The sequence below is a fragment of the Rattus norvegicus genome, chromosome 2 (assembly GCF_021556685.1).
Source record: "Rattus norvegicus strain SHRSP/BbbUtx chromosome 2, alternate assembly SHRSP_T2T, whole genome shotgun sequence".
In the NCBI taxonomy this organism is placed as follows: Eukaryota; Metazoa; Chordata; class Mammalia; order Rodentia; family Muridae; genus Rattus; species Rattus norvegicus.
In genome coordinates, this window is record NC_141535.1 from 96013086 (window position 1) to 96022800 (window position 9715).

Below are 9715 nucleotides of genomic sequence, written 5' to 3' on the forward strand. Positions count from 1 at the left end.
GTCATGACATTCAGAATCAATATGTCTAATTGACTTTGCACACCACTCAGTCATGCCAGTGAGTCTTCTAAAAATAATCTGCTATTCTTCAATCCCAGAGAATTTCTTTACAAGTTCTCAGAGTTATTTCTACATTTTTTCTCCAGAGATCTTTTTAAAATTTACAGCCCATAGCCAAATTAAAAATAACCTTCAACTATTTCCTTCAATTTCCTTTGAAGTTCACTCCAGACCAATATCAACACTAAGACTTCTGTTACAAGTTTTTATTTATATTATGTGCCAGGTCAATATCAATACCAATTTAGAATACTTGAGAAAAATTCATCTTCAACTCCTGATTCATACATGGCAGAGAGGATAGAAATTGTGTATTAAAAGGTACAATTCAGAAGTTGAAAATATTTCAGAATTTCAACAAACTGGCAACCATTGACTGATGCAAGCTCAAATTCCACAACACTAAAGATTTTTCTTAGTAGGCTATTTCTTTTCAACTTCAACTAAGGCTAAATAACTCACTATAACTTAGGAACTGCTACTACGTGGCCTGAATTTCCTTTACTGTTTCCATATTTTTCAATATAGACTGGAGAAATAAAATAAGTGGTTACTCTAGCATCCATTAGAACATCTAACATAGTAGACAATCAATTCTAACAGTGATACATAGTTAGTCTGTGAGAAAACAACACCAAATTCCTGGTGGCACAACAATGGAAATTTTTATTTTGTTGAGTGATTTTTTATCTGTATGTTATGCACTGAAGGATTAAAAACTGTAGATTGTTGGGGGGAGGGCGGCAATGGGGGGAGGATGGGGAGGGGAATACCCATAAAGAAGGGGAGGGGGAGGGATTAGGGGGATGTTTGCCTGGAAACTGGGAAAGGGAATAACACTCGAAATGTATATAAGAAATACTCAAGTTAATAAAAAAATAAATAAATAAAAGGAATTAAACACTCAAAAAAAACCTGTAGATTCAAAGATTAAAATCCATATTGTTTTGAACTGAACACAGAAACATTTTGTATCATTGTTCTCTAAACAAAACTGTACAACCATCTTAATTTAATTATTTAGTTTGAATTGTACATCACACAGAACAAGAGGTGATTTAAGGTAGGTATGGTGATGTGTGTAATTTATATGCAAATACTATGTCATTTTCTTTTAAGTGACCTGGATGTCTGAGGGGATATTCACACTAATTTTTTTTTGGCTGAAAATTGAGAAATGTTTTGTAATGCTATAGGAAGGAAGGAAGGAAGGAAGGAAGGAAGGAAGGAAGGAAGGAAGGAAGGAAGGGTTTAGCTCTTTAACATCAAATGAGATTTCAGATCTCACAAACAGAAAACTCTGAATGATGACATTTAAAAATCACTCTATTTGAACTTTAATTTCTCCTTCATTGAATTAACATTTTAATTTATCCTAGAATTACTAGAAAACCGATCACTCCTTTAACAATTCAGTCATAAGGTGGTGAACTGTTTATTGCTATATCTAAATGTTATTGTCATAAAAAGCACAGTTGACTGTTTTAAAAAGAACATCAGTATTATATTAAGATGAAGTTTTTGAAATTCTATTTCCAATATGTTATGGAGTTTAAATAATGATGTTGTGCTTTGGGGATTATTAAACTAAGATCCTGCTGTCCTTGCTGAATGCTTCCAAGATCATCTCCCCACTACACAGGTAGGCGCATAGAGAAGCTCTCATTGTAGCAGAAGTAGCACCTACCAGCCCACTACTCTGAAACAACTCTCTATGTCTAGTCTTCACTAGGGTTGAGGGTATTATTATAGAAGGGAATTGATAACATGGACTGTGTCAATAGGGTTACCTGAGGTTGCTCACCACACAAGACATATTTGTATTGGTTGAAACAGGTTAAGTACAATGATGCTTCTTTTTAAAAGTAAATGTCTGGAAAAATATTTTTTTTCTGATAGCTCCTTCAACTGTTTCCTGACTCTCCCTCACTTTTATAAATTTGGTCAAAATTTCACATTTTAAAGGTTGTCTGAAGCAAAATGACTCATAATGTAGTCAAGGAAAGGGAACCTTGCTTATTTTTTATCAAAATTGCATCATCTGCTTACTGTTGACTTAAGCTTAGACAATTTCTAAATACTGGCTCTCATTTTTAAATGCAAACAATAATTTCAGCTTATGGATTTTATCTTACTGCTGTTGAAAAATCTTATTGCATTAGAAATTCATACACATGCATGCTTTTCCTTTAAATCCACCCTCTGTTTCTTCTACTCCAAATCAGCCTCTAGAACATCCACACTGTTCTGACTTATTCCTGTCCTGTGTTTTTAAATCCAGTGTGTCCATTTAGTGCTTCTGGCATGGGAATGAATATAAGACCATCCACTGGAACAAAAATAGAATCTAAAAGACCACGTTCTTGAAGAAAACTGTATCTCCCCCCTCACTAGTCATCAATTATCGAACATCTTCAGCTAGGTTTGGAGAATTAGGAGTCCCTTCCCTACATTCTGGATGGTGACTGGTTTGATCTTACTCGGTCTTGTGCACACAGTCACAGACACAGGCACTGTCATTGTGCTGTCATGTGCTACAGATACACTGTGTTCCTTCGGTCATCTATTACATCCGGCTCTTAAAATATATCTGACCCCTCTTCTATGATGATTCCCCAAGCCTTGGGAGAAGGCAACGTGATAGTAGAGCCTTTCCTTTTACAGATGAACTCTTCACAGTCTCTTACTCTCTGCATACTAACCAGTCATGGGTCTCTATGTTATCTATCTTCTGTTTAAAAAAACAAAAACAAAAAAACAAAAACAACAACAACAACAAAAAAACCCAAAAAACAAAAAATGTTGTTTCGTGAGGCTTAAGGAAGTCAGTTAACCTGGACATTTGGGAGCTCCCAGAGACTGAACCACCAATCAAAGAGCAGGTACAGACTGCACTTAGGCCTCTCATATATATGTAGCAGATGTGCAGCTTGGTTTTCATGTGGTTCCCAACAACTGGAGCAGGGGCTATTCCTGAATCTGTTATCTACCAGTAAATACTGTTTCCCTAACTGGATTTTCTTGACTGGTCTTAGTAGGAGAGGATGTGCCTAGTCCTGCAATTATTTGATGAGCCAGGGTCGGGTGTTATCCAGGGTAGGGCTCCCCTTCTCAGAGATGAATGGGAGGTGGAATGGGGGGATCTGTGTGAGGGCGTACTGGGAGGAAAGGGGGTAATATTGGGATGTAAAGTGAATAAATAATTTTAAAGGAGACGCACTAACCTATATAGATTAAGAAGGTAACTAAAGAGGCAGTTACTCCTATGTCCATTTAATACAATAACAGTAAGAGGTTTTTCTATAAAGCATATGATCTAGTCAATCACATTTTTGTTTTGGTCCCAGGTAGCATCTCAGAAGAGGATGTTGAGGTCTTTCCTGCTCTGTGATCCAAATTATTGCTATTGAAATAGAAATGCTTCTTCATGTTTCATTCATACAATTTTGAAAATTTGAACTCACTTGTTACTGAGTTTCTAATACTTCTCTTTTGTCATCCAGCTACGACCCTGTTTAGCACATGATCCATTCTATTCGTGAGTGTTTTCATTGAGTTTTTATACGAATTATTGCATTTCTGCTTGACTTTTCTTTAGAAATTTTCTTTTATTGAATTTTGTTTTCTTAACTTCAATTGCCTTCCTCAATTATGCAAATGATTTATTTTTGTTATGTTAGAGCATAGTTATAACTTGTTGATTATAACACGATTATAATCATTCTTTAGAATTCTTTGTCTAGCATATCTTCCAGGTTATTCTCATTTGAATTTATTACTATAGAGTTAGTAAGCTTTAGTAGAAGGAATTGCCTTTTTAAAAAGGTTATTTGGTTTTCTTCTGGCACATGTGCATCTAAAGTAGCTCATTAATTGTATCTTTTTTTTCTCAAATCACTTTTCTTCTTTCAGTGTAGGGGTAGAAAATTAAGTAGAGGATAAAACTGTAATAGGGTTAGATTGTTGTTATATCTTTGGGAAATGGTAATAAGAGGAACAATAGGTCCATTTGTGTTTTTTAAAAAAAGAGAGAGACAATCATTAGTCTCCTATTGTTCCTATTCATTACTAATACTGTTTCCGTGAAGAGATGCTATTCTATAGTCACCACACTCTTTGCTGGTCCTTGAATGTGCTGCCTCCTCCTGGTTTTTATACGGTGTGCAAGTCTTAGTGGACTGGTGAATAGAGGCAGGAGATCCTAGGCAGATGTGTCTATAGTCATAAAGGCTGCAGGGTTAGGAGATTTAGGACTTATCATGAAGCACTTGTCATTGAGATCCTGGACAGCTACGTGGATTATAGAATAGAAGAGGTACAACAAATTTGATCAAGGTGATCTATAGCAACTAGAGGTATTTTTGCAGATGAACTATGATGCCTGTAGGATGAGGAATAATGATGCCTAATCACTGGTTAAGGAGCAGAGGAGATGGAGTGCATATGTGATGGAGAAGAAGCAGAGCCTACATGATTGGGGGTGGGACATTATAGCAGGATAGGAGGGATGGGACTTGTCTGAGAAGTCTCTGAGGAACATGGCAGGCATTTGCAATAGGAAAGAGCAGGCCTATCTGGTGAAATGGAAAAAGGCTATTCAGGAACAAATATTGGTATATATTTTGTTCATTACTCATTCTATATCCCAACAGGCCATTTTAGTTAGGTAGAACTCACAATATGTGTATCTTCCATATTTAACAGAAATATTTATATTTATATAAATCCTAACTTCCTATTTCAAACCCTTATCTTTTGCTGTCCTTCCATGTCTTTTTAAAATGTAAAATCCTTTCATAAACTCGCAGTGATTTGTTTTATCCTTTTTTCCTGATTTACATTGACTATGCCTCTTACTGTAAGTAACAAGTAATGGGGCAGTGAATAATATGAGCTTTAAAATTAGGATTTTTTTTAAATCATGTAATTGGTAACACTGAGAATTTAATCCAAACTCTGAGATAGTGGAGACAGGAAACTAAGAAATACTTTGTCATATTTTAGTGACTTATTGCTGGTAAATTGTTGAATTACATACATCTTTTACATTGAGACCTGGGTAAGTACATGTACCCCATGTATAAATATGAGGACTAATAATAGCATAAGTGATTGATAAAATTAAACTGAGTAGAGGGCAGGTGATGGTTGACCACTTTGTTCCTGCTACTCTGTGTCTTGTCCTGAGTGTGTGTCTTATAGACAGATGATGAACACTATCTCAACTTGGAAATGTAAAACCAACAATTTTTGAAATGAGAGCAGACTTTTCCACTCATACTTTGGCATTACAAAGTTAAAATTAGGCCCCACTTCAAACAAGCACTTTTAATTAGGAAACACACCAAAGAACACTGCCCTATTATGCTAATTGGAATGGCCACTGTATAGTCTTGGGTGAATCTGAAGGCAGAACTTGTCCTCGTCTCAATTTTCAATCACATTCATTTCCACTAAACCATATTTTCTTTAGAAACACAGACTGATAGGCTATGAGTATCACTAATGCTATTAGTTAACCAGTTTTTTATCACTCCCTCATATTTAAGGATCAAGCCCTTAACCACTCTGTGTTTTTTAATGAAAAAGTTCGATAAACAATTAGAAATTCTTGGATAACCACCTCATTATAATTAGGTTTTTCTGAAAGATCCCTATGCCTCTTTCAATTTTTAAGAAGCTGATATTCTAAGTTATGCAAATTATACTCATAGTACTGTGAAAAACAGTTTGCTTGGGTAATTAAATTTGAAAAATCAACTATATATTTATGTATGGACAATGGGTTTAAACCTGACCATTCTATAGATGGAATATTGGACGAATTTTTCTTCCCACTCCTTGCTGCTTTTGTTTGTCAGCAGCTATGATTCATCTAGACCTGTCTATATCCTCCAAAGGAGCTTTAAGGATATAATGCCAGAGCAGACAACAGGAGACAAATATTATATTTAGTTAATAAATCACACTCTCATGTATTGATAGGATCAATAAAAATATATTCAATGATGTGTGTGTTTGTACATGTGTGTGTATGTGTGTGCATGTGTTGAATGCACATGTGTGTTGAAATAACATTCGTCAGGATAATAAGAAACTCATAATAAATAAATTTACTGGACTTTTCTTGCGTTCTCATTCAGAAATTTCTGCAATTTCTACATGCATGCCAGTTCTTCTTATGTTCTATTTCCACTTATTTTTTCCCAGTTTCCTTCCACTAATTTACTTAGTTTAACTTGTTAGCACATTTTAGTATAAATTTACTTTATTATGCCTTTTATATTTCATCAAAATAAATATCAACTAAAGCAAGTTCATAATATTAGGATGCCATTTTTATACATAAATATTCATCAGGTAAACTTGCATGTAACTTTGTTCAATATTTTTCTCTTATTGTATTTTGCTTGTATTATTCCATAATGATTTCATGTTCTTGCCAGCATCCCTTTTGAGACCTGTTTAGAATATCATGTTATATCACAAGCAAATCAACATCCTAAAGTATTTGCATCCCTTACTGAGTTTTTGGTTTGTTTATTATTTATCATGGGTTCATTTTACTCATATGTTTACTGTAGAGTAAAACTAACTAAAAGAAGAATCTGGAGGAAAAGACATTTCACGTCTTTTTTTTTAATTAGATATTTTTTAAATTTAAATTGCAAATGTTATCCCCTTTCCTGGTTTCCTGTCCACAAAGTCCTTATCCCATACTCCTCCCCCTTCATTTATGAGGGTGTTCCCTTACCATCCAACCCTTTCTGCCTCCCTGCCCTGACATTTCCCTACACTGGGGATTTGGGGGGTGTCGAGCCTTGGCAGAACCAAGGGCTTCTCCTCACATTGGTGCCCAACAAGGCCATCTTCCGCTACATAATACAGATGGAGCCATGGGTCTGTCCATGTGTACTCTTTGGATGGTAGTTTAGTCCATGGTAGTTCTGGTTGGTTGGTATTGTTCATATGGGGTCACAAACCTCTTCAGCTACTTCAAGCCTTTCTCTAACTCCTCCAAAAGGGATCCCACTCTCAGTTCAATAATTGGATGCGAGCATATGCCCCTGTATTTGTGAGACTCTTGCAGTTGACTATTGTGAAGGGTGTCATTTCACTAATTTCTTTCTCAGTCTGTTTATCCTTTGAGTAGAGAAAGGCTACTGATTTGTTTTTGTCAATTTTATATCCAGCCACTCTGCTAAAGTTGTTTATAAGCTGTAGGAGTTTTCTGGTGAAATTTTTGGGGTCACATATCATTTACAAATAATGGTATTTTGACTTCTTCCTTTCCAATTTGTATCCCTTTGACCTCCTTTTGTTGTCTGATTGCTCTGGCTAGGACTTCAAGTACTGTATTGAACAGGTAGGTAGAGAGTGGGGAGCCTTGTATAGTCCCTGATTTTAGTGGGATTGCTTCAAATTTCTCTCCATTTAGTTTGGTGTTGGCTACTGGTATGTTGATTTTACTGTGTTTAGGTATGGGCCTTGAATTCCTGATCATTCCAAGACTTTTAACATGAAGAGGTGCTGAATTTTGTCAAATGCTCTCTCAGCATCTAATGAGATGATCATGTATCTGTTTTTCTTTGAGTTTGTTAATATAGTAGACTACACTGATGGATTTCCATGTATCAAACCATCCCTCCATTCCTGGGATGAAGCCTACTTGGTCATGATGGATGATTTATTTATTTATTTATTTATTTATTTATTTATTTATTTTGATGTGTTCTTAGATTTGGTTTGTGGAAATTTTTTTGACTATTTTTGTGTGGATATGCATAAGGAATATGAGTCTGAAGTCTGAAGTTCTCTTTCTTTCTTGGGTCTTTGTGTGTTTTAGGTATAAGTGTAATTGTGGCTTCATAGAAGGAATTGGGTAGTGTTCCTTCCGTTTCTGTTTTGTGGAATAGTTTGGACAGTATTGGTATTAAGTCTTCTATGAAGATCTGACAGAATTCTGCACTAAATGCATCTGGTCCTGGGCTTCTGTTGGTTGAGAGATTTTAATAGCTGCTTCTATTTCTTTAGGAGTTATGGGAATGTTTAGATAGTTTATCTGATCCTGATTTAACTTTGGTACCTAGTATGTGTCTACAAAATTATCCATTTCATCCACATTATCCAGTTTTGTTGAGTATAAGCTTTTGTAGCAGGACATGATGATGTATTTTGATTTCCTCAGATTCTGTTCTTATGTTCCTTTTTCATTTCAGATTTTGTTAAATTGGATACTCTCTCTGTGCCCTCTGTTTAGTCTGCCGAAGGAGTTATCTATCTTCGTGATCAGAACCAGTTACTGATTTCGTTGATTCTTTGTATCTACGTTTGTTTCTATTTGTTTGATTTCAGTCCTGAGTTTGATTATTTCTTGTCTTCTATGCCTCTCTGATATATTTGCTCTTTTTTTGTTCTAGAGTTTATAGGTGTGTTGTCAAGCTATTAGTGTGTGCTATCTCCAATTTCTTTTTGAATGTACTCAGAGCTGTGAGTTTTCCTCTCAACATTGCTTTCATTGTGTCCCTTAAGTTTAGGTATGCTGTGCCTTCATTGTCATTAAATTCTAAAAAAGTATTTAATTTCTCTCTTTATTTCTTCCTTGACCAAATTATCATTGAGTTGAGCATGGTTCAACTTCCATGTATATGTGGGCTTTCTGTCATTTGTGCTGTTATTTAAGACCAGTCTTAGTCCATGGTGATCTGATAGGATGCATGGAATCATTTCAATTTTCTTGTATCTGTTGAGGCCTGTTTTGTGACAGATTGTATGATTAATTTGGGAGAAGGTACCATGAGGTGCTGAGAAAAATTTATATTCTTTTGTTTTAGGAGGAAATGTTCTACAGATAACTGTTAAAGTCATTTAGTTCACAACTTTGATTAGTTTCTCTATGTCTCTGTTTAGTTTTTGTTTCCATAATCTGTCCATTGATGAGAGGGGTATTGAAATCTACTATTATTGTGTGAGGTGCAATGTGTGCTTTGAGCTTTTGTAAGGTTTCTTTTATGACTGTTTGTGCTCTTGCATTTGGAGCATTTATATTCAGGATAGAGAATTCATCTTGCTGGATTTTCCTTTGATGAATATGAAGTTTCCTTCCTTATTTTTTGATATCTTTTGGTTGAAAGTGGATTTTATTCAATATTAGAATGGCTACTCCAGCTTGTTTTTTGGGACAATTTGATTGAAAAACTGTTTTGCAGTTTTTTACTCTGAGGTAGTGTCTGTCTTTGTCACTGAGTTGTCTTTCCTGTATGCAGCAAAATGCTGGGTCCTCTTTAGGTATCCAATCTGTTAATCTATGTCTTCTTATTGGGGAAAGTTCATTGATATTGAGAGATATTAAAAAATAATGAGTGTTGTTTCCTGTTACTTTTGTTGTTAGAGGTGGAATTATGTTTGGGTTAGTTGAAATTGGATTACTTTCTTGCTTTTTCTAGGGTGTAGTTTCCTTCATTGTGTTGGAGTTTTCCATTTATTATCCTTTTTAGGGATGGATTTGTGGAAAGATATTGTGTAAATATGGTTTTTCTTGGAATATACTGGTTTCTCCTTCTATATTAATTGAGAGATTTGCTGGATGTGGTAGCCTTGGCTGGCATTTTAATTCTTTTAGCATCTGTATGACATCTGCTCAGGATCTTCTAAC